The sequence below is a fragment of the Apis laboriosa genome, unplaced genomic scaffold, assembly GCF_014066325.1.
Source record: "Apis laboriosa isolate Shangri-la unplaced genomic scaffold, ASM1406632v1 scaffold19_cov150, whole genome shotgun sequence".
In the NCBI taxonomy this organism is placed as follows: domain Eukaryota; kingdom Metazoa; phylum Arthropoda; class Insecta; order Hymenoptera; family Apidae; genus Apis; species Apis laboriosa.
The window spans coordinates 119156-139623 of NW_025222278.1; the positions used below are offsets into that span (position 1 = coordinate 119156).

At 42.0% G+C, this 20468-nt stretch overlaps 1 protein-coding gene across 7 annotated transcripts in view; it reads right to left on the reverse strand.

Annotated features, from left to right (window-relative positions):
- The window catches only part of LOC122712110 (POU domain, class 6, transcription factor 1), a 191175-nt gene that overhangs the window by 71717 nt on the left and 98990 nt on the right, over positions 1-20468 (reverse strand). The window contains exon 1 of one of the 7 annotated variants that reach the window (XM_043931478.1): positions 2494-2597. The exons of the other annotated variants lie outside the window; for them this stretch is intronic. The gene's annotated coding sequence lies outside the window, so the exon portion shown is untranslated. Of the gene's footprint in view, positions 1-2493; positions 2598-20468 lie in introns of those variants that run through there. 7 annotated transcript variants of the gene reach the window in all.

Here is a 20468-nt window from a genome sequence, read left to right on the forward strand (position 1 = left end):
TCTTTCACGAACGTAAACGACACGATACTGGACAAATGCATCTATCAACCGTTTAAGATGCATTTTCTCCAGAGATTTCCAACAGAGGAAAATCGAACTCTCCGAAAGAAGTTCCTGAATCAAGTTACAAAGAAGGCATAGTGATGATTACCAAGAATGCACATGTATCATTTACAAGCGCATTAAACGGCAATGGCGCGACCGCAAGTTACGTAAGTGTCAAGTTAAATATAGCTAAAACTCTCGTTCTACCTTATTAACCCCAACTAACGAGAAGCATCGTGATCTCTTTCAACGCGTATATACACGCGTTTCATCCTCAAGAGTCAAGCAAATTTTCGAGCAAATTTTCCTACTGCTACACGTGAAACCATCCCTCTATTTCAATATATTCTTATTCGGGGAGGAGGGGAAGGAAGGAGGAAAGGGGAGACGGTATCCGATGATTAAAATTGATATTCGTCCGAACGATCAAATTTTCCTATTCCTTCTCATAGAACGACTCCTTTATTTCGGTATTGTTACTTAGGGGAAATGGGATCTGATGATTAAAATCGATTTTCATCCGAACGATCGGTCAACCAATCGGTCCAATATTCGTTTTTAGCCGCGAGACGAAATAATATTCGAATTTTTTTTCTTGCCCCTCCCTCCCCCCCCTTCCCAACGAAAAAGGATAACTCATGTTGATATCAAGATTCGAACGGTTTCAGGATATGGCCGCGATGTAAGCTGTGGATCTCTCTTCCATCTCCCTCCGCCCCCTCCCCGGCAACCGTCCTCTCTCTCTCTCACTCGCTCCTGGCACCGAGAGATATCAATTAGCACTACGTCCTGGGGAATTAATCTCGGGAATTAATATCGCGACGTTGCCAATTAATTTTCGTTAATTTCGAATCAGCAGTTTCCAGAGCAGTGCCAGTGCGGCCCCCTAACACAAATCCCTATCGCCTATGGTCGTGCCTCTCTGTGCTTCCAAACTTGGGTAACAGACAGAGAGACGGGCAGGAACTAAGACGAGAGGGAAAGAGATAAAGAGACACGTACGAGGAGACGGATGAATTGGAGCGAGAGAGAAGGATATATATATATATATTTATTATTAGAGAGAGAGAGGGAAAGAGAGGGAGAGAATGAGAAGAGGAGTGGAAGGAACGAAGGTTCCACAACTGCGACGCTGTGTAGACACTTCCATGAAAGTTTCGAGCGAACAAGCGGTTGCCTCGTTGGCCGTTTCTTGCTTGCACGCCCAATCGGAAGAGTATTGCGTGCAACGTTTATCAAAACACACCGTTTAATTATGACCGTGCGTTGCCACTGGCGTCGAAAGTGATCGTTGCGCCATTGCTGCACTCTCAAAAATCGCGCCCGGATACTCTGTCGTCCCCTACTACTCCTCTACTACTCCTCCTCGGTTACGTTCGGTTACCTTCGGCCGTTCTCGGTTGCTCCACTGACCATAACTTTTCACCCTATTCAGAGGCACAAATACGTATACACTTTTAAATAATAATGTAAATAAATGACGGACCAAGAGAGATTTGTTTTGAAATCATCGAGTGTTCATCGAGTTCGTGGGAAAAATATGTGCGAGATTATCTGTGTTTACACGTGTGAAATTTCTCGGAAACAAACGAGGAAATTTATTTCTTGGAATTTCTATTCCTCCTTTTTTTCGTTGTCCGCGAGAGGAAAACAAAAATATTAACGAAATAAAGATATTGCGAAGTTAAATTGTTCCGAATGTTTCTTGAGAGAAAGAGAGAGAGAGAGAGAGAGAAACAGAGAGACAGAGAGAAACAGAGAGACAGAGAGAAACAGAGAGACAGAGAGACACAGAGAGAGAGAGAGAGAGAGAGAGAGAGAGAGAGAGAGAGAGAGAAATTCTTCTATACTAAAGATTTCAATACGCGATGAATATATTATCTATTTACGCGATAATTTCCTCTTTTTAATAAAGAGGAAACTATTATAATTATATATGTATATATACTTCTAGAATTATAAATAGAGTTTGAATGTTTGTGCAATTTATAAGAAATTTAAATATAAAAATACGTAGAATATAAATAATACGTATATATATATATATAATATTCAAAGAAATATTCTTTGTAACTTTTAGAAGAATAACTTTTTAAATAAATCTTTATTTACGTTACATATTTTTTGATCTATATTTAAAAGCGTATAAATTTATATCAATAAAATTGCAACAAACATCCATTCTCTAATTCTAAACATTATATTAATCTATATCGAACTAACAAAAGATAATAAACTATCGTAATAAAATAGCTAAAATGATTGTAATTTGTTCCCAGGAGTAAAGGTAACGAAGTAAATCGAAAGTCACGCATAAATGACAGTGTACGCAATGTAAAATATCTCTTCTTATTAAAAAAAAATTGATAATTCTATTAATATAATAATATAATAATATAATATTATTTCTAAATAGTTATAAATTATATAAAATTAAATAGTACGAACCTATCTCGATTGATACAGCATATTAGATAGCGAAGAAGCCTTTGGTCATCGTCCATTCGTAGATTCCGAAGATAATACGTCGCAATTTCCGAAAAGAGGACAAACACGCACATCACTCCTCACCGCACAAAATTTCGAAGCAGACTGCCGTCTTTGTTTACGATTTGGGACGGGCTTTGCCGACGACGCGCGAAGATCACTCGAGACACGAGAGCGCGAGAATCGAAGGACGTGAAATAATAATTCGATAATAAATTTCAATTTACTTTACAACCGCGTAATTATTTTATTTAATTAATTATTTATTTAATTTTTTTTATGAATATCGAAAATTCCTCGTTTCTTTTTTTTAATACTAATCTTTTTTATACCGTTTATATAATTCTTTGAATTATATATAAATTATTCATCGTATAAATAATAATGTAAATTTTATTTAACTAATAATTCATTATAATGCATTATAGTGCATAAAAATAATATATAAATATACATTTTTATACTATTTTTATTTAATATATATTAAAAGTTGGATTTATATTTAAGATTTAAATTTTAGAAAGAAAGTTATTGTATATATATATAAATATATATAATAAATATTAATGAATATTGTTATAATGAATAATAATAAAATGTAAAGTAATTGAATATTACTAAATATTTATTATACTGAATTAAATCAGTTTAAAAAAAAAAAAAGATAATCTTATATGAAAAAAGAATAATTTTTGCATTCATTATAAAAAGATCTCAAGTTTATCTCAAAGTTGATAAAATTTTTAATTAATTTCGCCATATGCATATATTAATTCGTTTAGTAAACAAACATATTAATAAACAAATTTTATATATTTTTTTATATATTTTATATATTTATAAATATATTTTATATATTTAATATAAATATATAATATATTTTATATAAATATATAAATTTTTAATTTTTTATTATTTAATATATATATATATATACATATATAATAATATTTTTAATTTTATAGATTTTATACAATTCTATATAAGAAGACTACAAATCAATCGATAATAAAAAAAATTACAGCTTTCAAATGATTTTCAAATCATTAATTATAAATCTATCAACTATCAAAAATCAACCCATCATTCCCAAATCGAGCAAATAACTTAGATAAACCGCTCTTACCCTATCGAATCGTTCGAGNAAAAAATTACAGCTATTTACAAATTATTAATTATAAATCTATCAACTATCAAAAATCAACCCATCACTCCAAAATCGAGCAAATAACTTAGATAATCCGCTCTTACTCTATCGAACCGTTCGAGGAAACTAATGCGCGTTAAACATCGATCATTTCCACGGCCAAAAGTGGAAAATCGGTCCACGATAAAACGGAGGAAAAATATTTGCATAAAGATCACTCTGTGATGTGAGGTGGGGAGGAGTGAGAAGGAAAAGATAGGAACGGGTGTCCTTCGGTGGCCCGTGAAATTTCCGCTAGGTGGTTCGGAAACGGGCGGAGAATTGCGTGTTTCTTGCGTCTCTGGTGGCGAGGGTGGCTGCTGAGGGTGGCCACCACGGCGACGGTTTCGTTTGCGTTTATCAAAACACACATTTAATTATTCCGCGCATCGCCGCGGGCGCCGAAAGTGGATACGCGGCTGCTCGCTTATTCCGCGCTTAATTCACACCTGGAACCGTGACGGAGCGACTAGAGCCGCTTAAATTAAAGCGACGGATAATAAAAGCGTTAGCTCGTCGGAGCTCCGGGTTCAGCGAATCCCCTCCTCCTTTTTTTCATCCCGCCCCACCCACGTACATCTTTTTTCCACCTTTTTTTCCTCCCCTTCCCCCTCCAACTGTTCTTTTTCTTGTCTCTTTTCCGCTCGTTCTTTTCTTTTTCTCTTTCTTTTTTTTTCTCCCTCTCGTTTCTTTTTTATTTTTTTATTTTTTTTCATTTTTTACACCCGTTTTCTCTCTCTCTCTTTCTCTCTCTCTCGTTTCCGCCACCACGTACGGGGGCAAGTTGCGCGTCGCTGCAACTTGCCTTTTGTTTTCCCCGCGCCCTTGCCGAGGTTTTAAAACACAGGAATGCGACCGCGTGCAACCGAGTTCAGGGGTGGCCCGTGGTCGACGAGAGAACTGTGCCATTTTATCGCGCCACCTCCCCATCTCGCGGTACGTTAATTGGGAAAGTAGGGAAAATAGTTGGGGAACTGAGTCACGCTCGATTCGACGGAATAATGCACACCGTTTCTGCGCTCTCTCGATGGAAACAATGAAGATCTCGAATTTTTGGCAGTATCGTTTTTCGTTTTACTTAACACTTCGATAGCGTGGAAAATTCTTTTTAAAATTAAAAGTAAAATCAAAGAGTGTTCGATCTTTTTCAAGATCGTGTCAGATATCTTTAATATCTGAGAAATTCTTGAATTCTTCCTTTTTCTTTTCATTTCTAAACGTCCTCAATTTCCGATAAATTATTACTATTATTATTCGAATAGAAAAAGAAATATATACTAAAAAGAAACGAAAAAAAAAAAAAAAAAAAAAGAGAAAGAAAGGCACGACATTATTCGATAAGCGATACGAATAAAACCACTTTGGTTTCCACTCGGAGGGGCGACGTGTGTGACGTTTGCGAATTGAAATATGCGGTGGGAATATGTGACCGTGGAGGAGATTACGCGGTGGTTACACCGAGTGAAACGCTTTAACACGCACACGCGTCTCGGGGCTCGCGCGAATTTACGCGTGCGCACGCTCCTCGCAGCCGGTTAATGAGACACATTCACAAAGTTTGCCCTACGCCGAGACGAGTCGATTGTACGCCGAGAATTAGCTTTTCAATTCAGCTCGGCCCGGCCCGAACTTACGACTCCAAAGTTCGGCTGAATTTAAATACGTCGTCTGGATAAGTCGCGCAACATGCTCACCACTCCTCCCCTCCCCACCCTTCCATGTCGTTCATCCATGTCGTGTCTCTTTCGAATTCTCGCCCCCTTTTCACCACTGTCGTTCGCTTATTTCGGGATGGATGGATGTATAATATCGTAAGAAAAAATTGGGAATAAGAGGAGCAAGAATTATTAGAGAGTAAGTAAGTTTTCCTCGGTGATATTCGATTCGTTACGACATAAAAAGAAATCGAGGAGGGAGGTATTCGTGAATTATTTTTCTGCGATTAAGAGAATTTAATTATTTAAATATACGTGAATTAATGAAAATGATTGTGACGTAACTAAGGTGTTTAAATATCGATGGATTTTCTTTTTTTTCTTTTTCGAAACGAACGTTCGGAATGCTGAATGCTCGTAAATTATTATTATTATTACTTTTTTTCTCTTTTCATTGGCTATTAAACATTGATCGATCCCTCTTTCTGTGATTAATCGAGCCGATTTTTGCTTGCTTGCAATTATAGAAACTCGAACTTTTAAAAATTGAATAGCCATATCTTTCTCTCGGACGGTATCAAGTTACCATAGTATCGTTTCTCTTATTAATACCACTTCAATCACACTGCCTCGAAGCATCGTGCACCATACATAATTTAATTCAACTTTCCTCCATCAAAGTATAGATCAAAGGTAACTATTATATCTATCGTCTATTTCAGAGCGCGTCACTGTACTTTCTCTGACCATACCGAATCATTTCCAATCTAACCTCCTCGATGAACTCCTCGTGTTACGCACGTCATTGCGTTATACATTTCATTCTTCTCGAATGAAAAATCAACGAGGACGACAAGATGCACTTCGTTTAATGAAAAACGCTCTTCTTTTTTACTTTAACGAAAAAAGAAGAAGAAGAAGAAGAAGAAGAAGAAGAAGAAGAAGAAGAAAGAATCCACGATTTTCAAAGTGTTGCCAACACGTCGAAACGCTTGTCGTACAATTATTCAGCCCAGCATCCGGGTCCGCAGGCGGAAATTACGCGTATCCCTTAGCCGTGAATTCTAATTAACAAGCGAAAATGAGATCGAAAGAGAGGAGCGGGGCACCGTTGGATGGGCTTCGATTAGCCGGGGAGGGACTCTCTCGTTACTAAATTCAAAACAATAAGAGTAAGAAGGAGAGGAAGGGAGAGAGAGATAAAAAGGGAGAAAGGAAGGGAAGAAACTGCTCGCCGTGAATTTCACCCGCGCCTGGTAATGGAACTTCTGCCGCTTTTATAAAACGGGCCGGGCTTTCTTAAATAATGAGATACATTTAATCAGAGGATTAATGAACGCCAAAGAAGTGGAATGAATTATGAATGATATTTATTCGTCGAGTACCGAAGCGACTTGGGAAAATGATAATGCGGATCTTCGTCACGATTGTAATAATAATAGCAACGGCAACACGGAAAGGGCGAAAAAGATGGAGAAAAAGGACGAGGAGAAAGGAGAGAGGGAGAGAGAGAAAGAGAGAGAGAGAGAAGAAGAAGAAGAAAAAAATACACGAACGATGATAATAAAGGAGAGGGCATAAAGAAGGTGCGGAAACAATAAGAAACGTGTTCAGGAAAGTCGGAGCCAAGAGGGAGGACAGGGGGAGGGGGTAGTGAAGAGAGGGAAGAGAGGACGCGAAACTTCGTCTCTCGCCTCTATTTGCATAAAATCGTCGTAGTCGACGCCTTCGAAGATAATGAAATGAAACTAAACAAATAACGCGGATGCTAAACATTAATTACATTCGCCGAGGAAAGCCGTGGGAGAGGCGGAGGAGGGTGAACGCGGAGAGAGGGTTTCGTGGAAATTAAGAGAGACGAGGGTAAGGGGTGCGCGAAAAGGGGTTGCGAGCGGGGACGGGAAAGGTAGGACGCGGAAACATGGCCGAAAACGTTCGAGAACCGAGGAGTTACACGCACCCTCTCGAGGTTCGGAGTGGCGAATTAAGAAATCGTTTAGGAAGTTTATATCGGGCACTCTGCCAGAAAGAAGGGGTTGAAAAGATACTACTGCATTTTAACCAACGATCCTCCACCCTTCGCGTTCGACCCCTCGCCTCCTCGTGATTTGCAACCTTCTTCATATATTCTGATCGATTAATCGAATTTACTTCCACTTGTCTGCTAATTCGATTCTTTCTTCCGTGAAACTGACTCATATTTGCTCATACATCTCTATCATCGTACGGGATATATTTTCGAAATATTTTTGAAATACAGAATTTTAAAATTTCTACTTACAATTCGAACTAATGAATATCCGAGATAAAAGATAACGTTTCCCCCGAAGAAAGAATCATCAATTGAATTTCTATAATTAATTCTAACCGTCTCGTTCGTAATTGATCGACAATAAAATCGAATTCGATCAAAAGATAATTACCGAAACCAGGATAAAAGATACGAAAAGAAGTAGCCCATGAACAAAAAAAAAAAGAAAGAAAAACAAAACCTTCGAAATCGAAATACCATAGAAAGATGGTCCGATGGTAAATTGAGGGAAAAATATGCGAGAAGAATATCTCCTCTTATTTTCCTCGAAACGATAAACCGCGACGATGCACACGCACGCGGGCGTGTACACGGCCTCCGTGCACCCGTGGAACGAGTGTACGAGTTATGCGATGCTTGGATCCTCACGTACGGATGTATGATAGCCACTGACCGTTGCATTTCGTTGGGTATGCATTTACGAGCATGTTGGACCTCTTTCGCGGAGACATTGATGGACAAGCGCAGCTTATATGGCTACTCCGAGAGAGGCTCGTCGTGGCCGTTTACATATTTATGTTATGACTTCGCTTCACTCGACTTAATTGACGGAATTGCCATAAATTTGCGAATATCGCGTGGACGGGAAGACGACCAAGACGAGTCGACGAGGCAGCCTCGTCCAGAGACGCGGAAACCTATGCCTGTGTATATTTATACACGTATACACACGTATATATACCGTATATTTGTATGCACGCGTGTGTATACACGGCCGTGTGTAAACGTGCATCTGGGATCGAAACGAATTCCAATGAATACCGATTAGGAGAGTCACGGAACGGTGGTCGTTTCGTATACGGCGGCCTCTAGGTGGGAATTCCAAAAGACGGAGGGGGAGGGGGCCGTAATTGACGGAATTCCACCAAGTTTTGAGCGCGTTCAGCTTTTCACCGGTGATCGATACACTACGTATTTTGCAGTTGTGGACCGATCCGCCAATTTTCCCCTCTCTCTTGGGAGTCTTGGAGGGATCTTGAACGGGGGACGTTGAAGAGACTCGGGAAGAATGGTGTCGTCGTTCGGGGGGGGAGGGGCAGGTAGTATTCCGAGGGCGAAATTGCCGGAGTCCGGAAATTTTCGATAGAATCTAACCTTACACAATCTCGATAAAAATCTCCAGACAGATATTTAACAGTATCTACGAATCTACGAATTCGATATTCCCCCTGGTCGCAACTATTCGTCGTCCGCCCCCTCCCCCGAAAATGGAAAGAATTTCCACGACCCGTCAACCTCCCCGCGCGCGGACGCGAAGCGTTTCGAGCGTCGAGTAATTCTATTTCTAATTCTAATTCTCGTAGAAACCCTCGAGTCGTCGAAACCAAAAAAAAAAAAAAAAAAAAAAAAATCTTTCGAGGCTTGTATCGATAACGAAGCTTCCCCTTTCGCATTCCCCTTGGACGCGTCCCCGACAACCGTTTATTGCTCCTCTCCTCTTCCTCTTCCTGAATCCTCTCGTCTCGCGTTTACCACGCGAAGGAAGAACCGTGGAAGAACACAGGCGTGCACGGGTTAAAGGTTCCCACTCCGTGAAATTATCCTCGGCAACCGAACGTTCTCCCAAACGTGTACGTGTACGAGATACGTACACGCGTCTCAAGGATGGAACGGAGTCGCATCCGAGATCCTTCGCATTTATGCGATTCGTCATTGTGCAACGATTACTTAGCCGGCTAAGAGTGTAGCCGGCGTAGCGCTACACGGTCGTCGGATGCATTCCAATGTATACCGATTAAGAGAGCCGAGGGAACGTCGCCTGGTATCCGAGAGCATCCGGCGACTCGATGGGAATTCGAAAAAGTCGCCGTTGGCGGTTTATCGTATAGGTTTAGCGGGATTCGTAGGGGAATAACTCACGTATTCGAATCTCTGGCAGCGTGTAGCCAGCGCGGAGATCCATAGAGACGCGTGGAGGGAACGAGAGAGAGAGAGAGAGAGAGAGAGAGAGAGAAAGGGGGAGAGGAGGGAGGGAGGTAGAGCGTTTCTCTTTAATTGAATCGGATCTACATATCTGGATGGCTCCATTCGTCCATGCACGGAGAGCGGAGATTCTATAACGAAGGCGGACGCGTTCCGGTCTCGCGAAAAAAAATGGATATTTGCCAAAGCGTTTATCTTCGTGTAATTGCGCTTTTAAATTTGCTCGTGCCGCTTCAACCCCCCTCCGCGTGTCCCTCTCCCCCTCGCCGCCTTCCTTTCGTCCGCCATCCCCCCTTCTCCTCGTCCACCTACCCACGTTTGTTACGTTTCCAATTTCTGCCTGCACTTTTTATTGAAACATTATTGCTTTGTATTATTGTTAATCATCCCGAACGAAACGCGGGCTAAATTCCAGATACGGTGTGTGCTCGAGTAATTAGCTCGGATGGCTGTTTGTCCGGATGGAGGATCGATTCTTTCTTTCTTCCTTCCTTTCTTTCTTTCTTTCTTTCTTTCTTTCTCGTTCCTGTTACGCTCGTTTACGAGAGCAGAGTTTTCTTTGCGATCGTTGATGCAAGATTGCGTCGATCGGTTGTAAAGACGTTTTATGTAGAATTTTTGCGGGATGATCTAATCGTTGGTGATTCTCGAGGTCGGATTGTAAATCGTCCGTTGTGCGATCAGAAGAACGTGATTGTGGGGAATGATGATAGAAGATTGCAACAGATTTTCGAACGAAGGATATTTGGTAAGTTAAAATGTTACAGGCACAATGGAACACTGTTTTGCTCGAACGAAGAATGAACGGACAGCCAAGCTTCCAAGTCTCTGATCTCTATTCGAAGAGAAAGAGATATGTAAATACTCTTTATTCGAGTTAAGAAAATTTAAGAAATTTCCAAGATATTTGTTAAATATCTCTTGACTTGAAAATTAGGAACAATTTATATCCGAGCGAGATTCTTTGAGATTCGTTTGAAATCGACGAAACTTCTCGATTTCTTGGAGTTAGGTGGACGTAGAAGGACACGTAACCTGCAAAGACGCGATAGTGACGTTTCCCGAATGATGTAAACGGACATAAAGTGGACAAACTAGGGCCATTTGTCTGCTTTCCTGGGGGTCTGTACTCGACGATGCCGTGGCATCGAAGGAAGGGGTAGCGCGAGGGAACGGGCACTGGTTTATTTCAGGGATAATCCAAACAAATGTACTCGGTGGCTCGCGAGTAAATAACATGCAAATGCCGTAATGCTGGTTGACCGATGGTTTCACTCGTCTCCAGTCTCGGACGTGCTCCGCGGAACCCCGCTTTCCCTATGAACGTTCTCTTTCTTCGGGGGCGTTCGACGCCGATACCGAATTATTTATATATTGCGAATTTTAGAGATACGAGGGGAAAAAAATTTCGTCGAGTTTTCGATCGTGCTTCGGAAAAAATTTATTTCAGATACTAGCTAGTCCATTATCTATATCGATCGTGCGAACCTGTACCTCTTTGTAACGAAAAAAAATGGCGAAAGAAACATTTAAAATGCTATACTTATCGTGCATTTGTTGTTCGAAATTATCATTTTATGGTTTTCAATAATAATTATGAGACACGATTTACGTAATAATAACAAATTTTGCAAGTGCATCGGTGAATGTATACGTTGCGTGTACAAAGTGGTGGAAGAATGGTCGAATCTTTTGAAATCGTAAATATATTAATTTTAGGTAACCGACAACAACAAACGAAAATTAACAAAAGGCTGATATCGCGGGTTGACCATAGAGAGGGGGAGGGGGAAAAATGGCCGGATAATTAAAACGTGTAAGCGTACATGCATTTTGCAAAATGAACTTTTTTATTCCCGTCCCGTGGTAGCGGCGAAACGGGCGAATATAAATATTATAAATTTCCTCCTCGAATATAATACCACTTTTTTCCACGGTCGAGCGTCGAAGAAGACATAATTTAATGCATTACGCACGGATCGCGTGTATTCGCGTGTTTACCTATTCGTATTATGTTGAACACCGGCATCGATTTCCATAAAAATTTTTATTCATTTTATAATGGATACTTTTATTTCAGGAATACGCAGGCTCGCGCTGTTCGCTGTTTTCGTTACCCGATTAATAAAACAAATGCCCGTCCAAACGAATTTTGTATTTTAATTCGAATCGCGTCCTCGGCACGTTCGTATCCTCCATTAATAATTATTCCTCCCCCCTCTGTCATCCTTTTTTCTTAATTTCAATCTTCACGAAATCGATTTCTATCGTTTCGCGTTAATAGTCGATGTTGAATTTTTTTTAATGGATATCCATTGCCTTTAAATTATCCAACACTTAAACATCTTTTTTGTTTGATTTGTCCATCTTTCTTGAAAATTCCAAACTTCTCGAATCGAAAGATTTTTGTGGTAAACAATATTTGTAAAAGTATCGAGAGCAAATAAGTATCATCGAACGATCACTATCAAGTCTGGAATTCAATTACTGGAATTGTGCTCGAATGGATTCGAAACGATGGAGAGACAGAATATTTCCCCCGAAACTAGCAAACTTTTAATTAAACTTAACTTTTTTAAAAATTGCACATCTTATTACCCATCGACGGACATCGACGATCGAAACTCTCTTCGATCTCTTTGTCAAGGCACGGAGCGGAGGAAATACGATGGACGCGAGCATATAATTCCGCAAGTCTTTCGAGCATTAACAATTGTCCCGATCACACGGAGGGATGCGCAACTTAGTTGCCGGCTGCTGGCCGATTCTCATTCGACTCTAACGGGGGTTGAACAGATAACCTGGTTTCGAAAGGGGCAGCAGATGGGGTGTTGGCCACTGGCTATCTCAGACTTCCCTCATCTTGTGCCGGTCTGCCCTCCTGCCCGCCCCGCCCCGCCACGACGTACAACCACCCTGCTTTATCCGCCCGCTCGCCATCCACCCCCATAGTTTCCTGGGAGATCGATTGTTATGCATAGCCTGTATTTGCCCGGCCAGCTCTGTAACCGGCCCCACAGTCTGGAAACTCGGGGAGAGAGTCTGCAAGAAGCGACTCGACTCTGCCGACTCGACCGATTGACCATCGTCCAGAAGGGACCCGGCCCGAGACGCTCCACGAAGAAGGCAATTTCGAATGGACAGGCAAATTAGACGGGGCCGGTTACTTTTAAGGTTTCGCGCGGGATACGGCCGGATAAATCGATAAGGCAATATTTCGCTGTTGATTTCACGCCAATTAATCGTGATCCCGGTTTTCGATCGAAATTTTTGGAACAATTGGTTCCTTCGATCGATCGCGAGTGCGTGAAGTTATATAGTTTTTATGGAAGGAAAGTGGAGAGATAAGACTGACATCTATCGACAGGAGTGGAAGGTACGGTAGAAGAGGAGAAATGTGAAACGTTACGTTAAATTAATCGAAGGTGAATTAATTGCGATGTGTTTAGAATTTATTGTTAATTATATGAAACGTTGAGTCGATCTTTTTCATAGATCGTTTCCTAATTTTCACGAGGATCGATATCGATTGCAACTTTTATTTTTGTCGAGAGAAAATTACTTGGTCGAAAAGGAGGTAATTATTCTGCGCCTGATTTTGGACGGATGTCCAAATCGTTTCAGAAGTTGTAGTAACGTCAACTTTAAATACCTCGTTATCTATTTATAGTTGAAATCGAAAATTTAATATCGTTTAGCTTCGTTTAACGAAGCTAAGATCTACAATTGCAAAGAGGTGATGTATAAATTAAATGTTCGAATTAAGATTTCAAGATGTATTTGTATGAATTTGATAATATTTCTCGTCAATTTCAACTTGGAATAATATTACGGAATAAAAGTTTGAAAATGAGAATATATAGAATTCGAAAGGCCGAATAATTGGTCGAACCGATGAAGCTAATTGATGCGGGCAGTTACAAATTTAATCCCCGGCTACAATTGTTGATTTAATTACCAACTATTATTTCTTCGAATAACTTGAGAGATCGACTATGGGGAGGAACTATTTCCGGTCGAATTTTGAGAGGCCAGCATGGACACGAGAACATGCCACCGTCCAGGATGTTTATTCTTGCTTGGACCGGCCTGCTCCGAGCAAACAACGAGATGCAAATCGAGATTATTCCCGGACTGCGCTGAATTATTCGAGTCTTAATGATAGCTTAGTCCCCAACCCTTCGATCTAAGGGATCTAAGGGAACGAGAATATAATCGGACCCTCCCAAGTTAGATCCACGTTCGAAAAAATATCCAATTCCAAATAAACTATCCAGAATCGGGAAGCTCTTGGAAAATAATTCAACAATTTCAACGATCCCTAACGTTCCTCCTACTTCTCGTCTGGGCAACGATAAATCGTCCGATGAATCGATTCGAATCGCACGAAAATAAAAATCCTGAGGGGATTGTTTTCGCAAAAAGAATTTTTCCAAAAATTTTCCAAAAGACTCCCCTAATAAATTCATCCGATAATAATGGGCAATAATAACGGACACAAACGGATCTAACAGCACGGGAGAGAAAGGGTGGAGAAACCACGATATGAGATATAGAGGTGTTCGCAGGAACAATGGATACGGAATGCGGTTAACCGAAGAAAGCTGAAACGGGAGCCGGAGAATAAACCGGGGAGAAACAATAAAGTGAGCACGGGGTAAATGGGTAACGACGTTTGAATCGTCGTCGACGAAAGAACACCCCTGGGGAGAGGGAATCGGAGAGGAATCGGTGTCGTCTCCCGTGAAAATATCTCTTTTTTCCTCCCCCTCCCCTATTTTCTCACCTCAAGCCCTCGCGAGTTCGAGTCGTGGATGGAAACCACGTTTAACCTTTCTCTTCCCTCTCACCCTCCCACCCCCTCTCTTCCATTTTTCTCGCGTCACACGCGTGGAACGTGTGGGGGACGTGTTGGAAAACCAGCACACGGACGAGAGGGGTCCGTGGTGGTGTCGTGCGCGACACGATTCACGATACAAAGAAACGGCGCGTGGCCCGGAGCGTTTATGCGTTCATAAAAGTCGAAGGATCGCTTTGAGCCGGGGCAACGGTGGTTGCCGCCGTATCGTAGGAGGAACGATACGCGGGGGGATCGGCGGAGGATGAGGAGAAAAGGAAGCGGAAGAGAGAGAGAGAGAGGCTGGCGCGCGCGATGCTGTGGAGGGTGCTAAGGGGGTGGCGAGCGAGCGAGCGAACGAGGGTGTTTTTCCACCACCAGTTGCTCGCGGCATCCGCAAACCCCTCTCGATCCCGATGCTACGCTGAAAGAGAGAGAGAGAGAGAGAGAGGGAGAGAGGGAGGGAGGGAGAGAAAGAGGTGGAGAAGGTAGAGAAGGTTGGCAGACCATAAAAGTCCCAAACTCGTTTCCAACCGTCCACTTTGCTCTTTCCTCTCTTCGACGTTTTGGCCTCTTCGACCTGGATACACACACACACATACACACACGTATACGCGTTTTATGGATGTGGGATACATCACACATCCATGAACGACGGTGTTGCATATATATAGACGCGTGGGTTTCGAGGGCGTAACGAGGAACTCCGTGCAGGGACACGGAAAAAAAGAGGCTTGTCACGGTTGAACGCGTGCAGCGTGAAGGTGAACGACCGTGAAGGAGGATCTGACGACGCTGATAGAATTTAGATTAATGGACCCTTGGCACGGGGTGGATGGCGCGTGGCAGTTTGTTTGCTGTTCTTGCGCTACGGTTTGCGCTCTCGTTCCCGAACCTCCCGTCTTCTTTACTTGTTGTCTTTATGCTTAGATGTTTTTATCCAACATTGCGAAAATTTTAACAACATCCTCTTGATTATACTTCGAATCGTCTAAACATCGTTATATATTTCGTTATATATATTCACATTTTCCGATAATATATTTTATTAGAGCGAATAGAGGATTAAAGAGAGTCTAGTCGTTTCTATAACCGAAATAACAATAATCGAAAATATTGATTTTCTTCTTTTTACGGAACGGAATCCGGGATGTATTAATTAGAAAAAACCTTGACCGCTTAATTTCTATTTGCAGCGAATTTTTTCAATTCTCCATTTCACGCCCCATTCACGGAAACGGTAACAGTAGAGGAACGGCGTGTTCGAATAACTTGGAGGATTTTCTCTGAGTTAAAAGTGGACGGGTGAAGGGGGAGGGAAAAGAGAGTTTCGGATAGCCGTTGTCAACGCGTAATCGTAAACCGATAAAAACGAACGCGAAGATTTCGAAGGAACTCGTCGAGGGGTGGTTTTTTTTCAGCCACCAGTTGCTGCCAGGCCAGAAAACCCCACTCGAATCGACGCCGCATTACCGTAAAAGTCTGAACCTCTCAGTTACCGCCGTGGCTGCCGGCTGCCTCCTCTTCTTTTTCCCTTTTCCACCCTCCCCTTCCACGGGCCTCCAGACTCTCTCTCTCTCTCTCTTTCTCTCTCCCTCTCTCTCTCTCTCGCTCTCGCTCTCTTCGACCGCGAAACTGGGTTAGAGAATAAAACCAGGGGAAAAGTGTGGGCGTACGAGTCGATTGCTGGGGGAACGAACCATCACCGTGATTCCGTGATACTCCGCGATTCCGTACGTTGAAAGTTGCGCAAAGGCACGGAACCACCGATTTCGTTTAATCGAGCAACGGTGGTGGAAATGGTTCAAGGTCGATCAATCGCGAAAGCTCGAATCGTTGCCATTTAAGAAAATTCTTTCGTAACAATTTTATCACGCTTCTTTGAAATTTAGTTTGATTAGATTGTGAGAAGGGAGGAAAGTGACATTTTTCTTTTTTTTTAAAAAAAGCGAAGCGAGGAATATATTTAGCATCTAGTAGAAATAAAACAGGATAAATTTTACCATGAAATAAAATTGTTCTACTACTAAAAATATTCTTTCTATTCCGGTAACAAGACAAATCTAAAACATCAAAATCTTTTTCTTCCCGCTAAATAACACGAAATTTTAATATTTGAATAACTAATAATTGTGCCCAATCAATCAGTATAATAGTATAACAGTTATCTTCCTATAATGTTCGTGTCTATGCACGTAAATCATCTTCGCGGTGTCCATTTTTATTTTCGAACGAATAAGAAGCACGAAAGCTTTCATTATCGTCAAGATATCCATTAATTTTTGCATGTTCACACGAAATGCCTCGCGAGTAATAATTCAATACATTCATCAGAGAAAAATTCGACGCGCGGAACACGCCCGAAGGCGAAGCGTTTTTCAGCTTCCGGCGATTTCAGGTTTTAAACGCGACGAGATAAGATGTATTCGAAGGTCGGTTGACCAAGGGCCACCTTCGGCTCTTTATTTTAAAGACGTTGCCGCCGCGTCTTGGCAGGAAATTAATTTGCCCAATTATGCGGTTTTTAGTCGCGCACGACGGTTAAGAAGAAGTCGCGATCGTCGTGCATTATGCCATCGCCCCCGGCGGTAGGCGGCATACACCCTACAGCAATTCTCCGCTTACATTAGCCACCCTTATGCAAATTAATACGAAACAAAGTACGACGACGCGATCCTTCAACCCTCCGCCGAAGAAAAGATACAACGGCGTTGTCTGTCCTCCTCGCTCTTCTCAGTTTCATCCCTGATGCTTCTGGATCTCTCTTGAAATTGCGACGCGCGTGAATATCGTGTATCTAACGCGGTGATCTCCTTGAAACACGGATCTCGTCCGTTACCATGTTTCCGCGTTGGATAGTCGTCCATCGATTCTGTGAACTTGCTCTTACGGTTGACTATAAAGCAGCCTTCGATAAATTGGAAATTTCCCTCCATTAATGACTTTTAAAAAAAACTAAATTCTGTTCGTTACCAGTTTGCAAAAAGTTTTTTTTAAAAAGAAAATCCGAGAATCACAATAATAAAATTCTGTACCGAGAGATAAAGTTTTCTTTTTCTTTCTATATATTCCCTTGATTAATTTTATATTGTGTTCTTCTTCTTTGATATATTTCTTCATTCGTAGAGATGTGTAAATTATTATTATTATTATTATTATTATTATTACTTTTTTTTCGAGAAAGTTGTGATAAATTTTCCTTTCGTTCTTCTAAAATTTTCATTTCGTTTATCAGCATAAAAAAAGAGTATATGGAATAAAGATCTGGATTATAGTATCCAGATCGGTATCTCTCCGTACGGGGTGAAACAGAAGAAAATTCGAGATGGATGGAGTGGAAATTTGCAAATTCATAAGAGGTTTTCGAGTGGACGGTGGAAAGGGGGCGGTTTCGTGTTTCGTGGACACGGGGGAGGATTCTTGGGAGTGTGTGGAAAAAAGGCAATTGCAACGGACATTAGGTGGGTCGAAGTAGGTAGCGGAGAAGGTAGCTGGCCGGTAGTAGAATGAGGGATGGGCCGAGTGTCCAGGTTGGAGGGTCGTTTATTGATCTCTCAAGTCCGAACCTCGCCTCGTGTACAAGAGGGACCTAACCCCATCCCATACGCCCTCGTGACTGGCCACAACCACCCCAGCGGCCGCACGCCGAGACACTGGACACAACGACTCCCTCCTCGGCCTCTCCTTCCACCCTCCTTTATTCCACCCTCTTAGGAAAATAGGTTCCCAACCGGAGAACCCTTTGCTCGTTGCACTGAAACACAAGGCTGCTTGTTTCACGTTCACTAATCACCGAGCCGAACGATTAACACGATGTCTTACATTTTTAATCGTACGATCGTCCTCGTCTTCGTATTTTTAATCTCTCAATTTTTTCCTTTTTCTTTCAGAAATATATTCCACAAATATATATTCGTGGAATATCGAGGCTATGAAGCAGATCGAGGCTTATTTCAAGTCAAATTATTACTCTCAACGTGTCCTCTTCGTTTCGTTTATAAGTAACCGAGATTTTTCTATTCACCATATTCAATCGTCGAAAAAAAGGGGATACTCTCGAATATTTTAACGCGCATATTTCCATAACGAGAGATTCGTTAGTTTGTTTTTACCATTCAACGATATCCAATCGACACTAACAATGTTCGCCCGACAGACGGCCATTCTAACCGGAATTCCAACGTCGTCTCCGCGCGGAGGACAATGGAGTGAGATGTTCCCGCTTGAGAACCGTCCACTTAGCCCAAGGGTTGCTAGTTGCAGATAACTTATTCCAGCTTGGCCCCCGCCGCCCGACCCACCACCCTCCGATGGAACACCCTTCCTCTCTCGCAGATCTTGGCCGGCGAGCAAGCGGTCATCTTGTCTGCCCGCTCCCTCCGTAATATGGATCGTACTGCGCGAGCCATTTCCACGAGGTCTTAACAACACCGTCGGTACAGGTTGTCGATAAATCGAAAGCCGTCCAGTTCCCTCTGACACGCCTCTGCGAGCCGAGAGACGTCCGACACCTGCCCAGACTTCCTTGGTCAGTTTCGGCCATTTCTGGACGAGTATTGCGTGCGTTTCTTCGAGGATGATCTTTATGCAGTCTTCTTCTTCTTCTTCTTCTTCTTCTTTTAAATATCGGAAGAGAATTCAATGTCCAGTGCGAATGGAAGCATCGATGCGAGACGAAGCAAAGAGGGATGATTTTTTGACGCGTGTTGCGAGGGATCGAGAATCCATTTTCCTATTCAGAGGGATTTGTTGAGGAAGAAAAGACGTTTTTGATGTAGCTTATAAATATTGAGCTCCTTCCTTCGGATGAATCAACCGTTCTCTTTAGAACTTGAAGAACGACGGGGTTAATTTCTATGATATTACGACTAACCAAGAATCTTGTATTGGAATAACGTTAGAACGTGTCTATAGATAATATAGTCTAACGAAAGTGATTTGGAAAGTGATTGGATAACGAAGTGGATTTCCATTAGCATTTTTTTTCTTTTTTCACATTCAATCTTCGAGACTCGATAATCTGGACAAATAAAATAGAAAGAAGTATCGAACGTACCTCCGATTGGATCCTCGTCAAAAACTCATTTTATCCCACCCGGATAAGAAGGACAACAAACAGCCAAAAAAAAAAAAAAGACAACAAAATGATATTGTATCACATTACAATCTTCCTTCGGATGATTCGTTTGACAACGGTTGATAATCTCGTCGCGCATCGCTTATAGCTAAACGGTTGTTTCGATTCGCCAACGATTCATCGACACTTCCATATCGGGACGAGGAAAAAGGTGGAAAGGAAGGAGGGGAGAGGAAACGAAAGCTGGAGAAAGAAGATGAGGAGGGGTTCACACGCAAGAAAGTCCTTTGATAATTCTGCAATCTCATTCCCCGGTTCATTTACTTTCTTTCCCCACCTGTCTACACCTAGTTAACCCGGGCGCCCAGGCCCCCGGGAGAAGTTTTGCATCCCGGTTCTAATAATAGCTATCGCTTCATACATTTTCATGGCATTACAAAATCGGAACAAATAGAGTGTACACGCGGCAATTACGAATGCATTATGCAATATAAATATTGATGCTTCCTGCAAAAACGAGACGGCGAACGAGGCGAGCGGAATGCAAAGCGTTCCGGGAAGGAACGTATCGGCGCGGAGCGGCGTGGCGCGGCGGTCGAGAGTCGAGAGAGAGAGAGAGAGAGAGAGAGAGCAAAAGGGGGATCCCCGAGACGATAACGTCTCTCAATGGGCTCGATCTCTCGCCCGCTTCTCCTTTTTTTCTCCCCCCCTCTCCCTTCACCACGTTATTCCTATACACCGTTTCGTTCCCGTTAACGGAGGAGAGAAAGGGAAAAGAAAAAAGTTGGATTCGTTGGATACCAAGGTGGCATTAGCGGCGTATTCATCTCATTTCATTTTCTTTCTCTGGCGTTAACTGGAAAATATTTCTCGGTCGAACGATGATTCTGAATCGGGACGAGTGTTGGATTATTCGATCGCCGAGCCACGTTTGCGCGCTTCGTATC